Source organism: Aplysia californica, unplaced genomic scaffold, assembly GCF_000002075.1.
Source record: "Aplysia californica isolate F4 #8 unplaced genomic scaffold, AplCal3.0 scaffold00162, whole genome shotgun sequence".
Lineage (NCBI taxonomy): Eukaryota > Metazoa > Mollusca > Gastropoda > Aplysiida > Aplysiidae > Aplysia > Aplysia californica.
This window is the reverse complement of record NW_004797432.1, coordinates 362,960-364,881: the sequence shown is the minus strand read 5'-3', so window position 1 is coordinate 364,881 and position 1,922 is coordinate 362,960.

Below are 1,922 nucleotides of genomic sequence, written 5' to 3'. Positions count from 1 at the left end.
TAGATAGATAGATAGATAGATAGATAGATAGATAGATAGATAGATAGATAGATAGATAGATAGATAGATAGATAGATAGATAGATAGATAGATAGACTGATTAATTGATCAATAATTGATTGCAAATGTTTTACAAAGACTCGGGGATCGAACTCACATCTTCTGCGTGCAGTGGCGGAGAGCCTTAACACTGCACCAGAGACAAAGGTACATGTACAAACAGATGAAAATGCGAGAAGATGTGATGGGAACGACACAGCTCTGGTCCCACAGGAATCAATGGAACACCGCGGGGGACAGAATTTTCCTGCCTACATGAGAGAGATCGACTCGCATCGGTAGCCATTGAAATAACCCACAAATAGAATATTTTCTAATAACTAGGACAGTCGCCTAGGGGTATCACAACATCATTTGACACCGTTTGGTGGGTTATTAGATTTCAGATCCATCAGCCCATCATTCTACTCGTCTATGCTGTCTCCTTCTGTCTCTGCTGTACGCCCGCATATTTTAGTTTCATTTCCACAACTGGAGAGGACGAGCAAGTAAAAACGAAATAATGGAATACGAGATGAAAACTTCATGAGATCAGAGAGGAGAGAGAGAGAGAGAGAGCGAGCCCTTGCTTTGGAGGAATGAAGTTTATTCAGGAAATGGAGGAAACGGAAATCCATAAAATTTGTTTGCCAGGTAATTATTATGTTGTTTGATAATGGACTTCACTTTATATGTTTATGTGTCTGTATCCGCCTCCCTGTCTGTCTGTCGTCACGTCATTTTAAGAAAAATCGTTCAATATTCATCTGTCTGTCTAAAGACACGCACATATCCATGCGAATAATGTTGTGCATTGTACGACACTCTAACACGTTTGTGCGTGGTTTTAATTGCATGCCATTTGACTTACGCAGTGTTTACTCTTCCTATGGATTGCTTTACGTATTTATATTCCTTTACTCTCTGCAAGAACTAACTCTCAAGTAGCAACCAGGGAGATCACCGTGTGGTTAGGTTGGTTCTGAAGTAAAATGGTGTTATGAAAATGACAATGACAAAGATAATAATAATAATGATAATAAAAATAATAATAGACAGCGTTTGTATAGCTCAAATCCCCACTCAACAGCAAGCTCTATGCGCTTCACAACCTATACTATTACCCCAGCTGACCTGACAGCATTCTGAAACAACCTCAACTTCATGGGAAGCATGCAGTGCAAGCAGCCATTTATAGGCACCAAAACACGAACATTCTGACTATAACAATGACAACTTTTCAGCTCTCATGGAGAAATTCCGATGTCAACTTGTGACTAAGGTCACGAATTACCATCATCTTCACCCTATTTAGAACGTTTGTCCTGTATACTGTTTCAGGATTATTTAGGTCTCTACAAATAGTTCATGATACCTTTCTGATCAGCTTTTTTATTTTTATAATTTAATATGCTGTTTTTCCAAATTGCTACCATGGCATGAAATACCAAAATTTATCAAAGTTTCTATTGTGCAACCGTAGAACATTTGAAGGGTGGCTGATTCAGACTAAGTAATGTCCTTTCTATTTTTACGAAATATTCGTTTAATATCAAAGTCATCCTGTTGTACGGTTCTAAGTTCTAATTAAAATGCCCCACTTCCGATTTATACTGGGTTTTTTTTGCCGCGATTATTATAGAACCCACATCGCTTATAAAGCATTTTACATTACGTGTGTTTCGCGCAAATTAACGGCAATTTTATATTATACTTCGACTCACCATTGATCACGCGTAACGATAACACATTCAGGCTGAAATAATATCGGAATGTTATAAAATGGAGACATACGAGCACTCAGTGTGCGTTTCTCAGCCGCTGAAACTGTTGGGGTTGTTGTTGTTTTTTTTTGGGGGGGTAGGGGGAGATTGAGAGAGAGA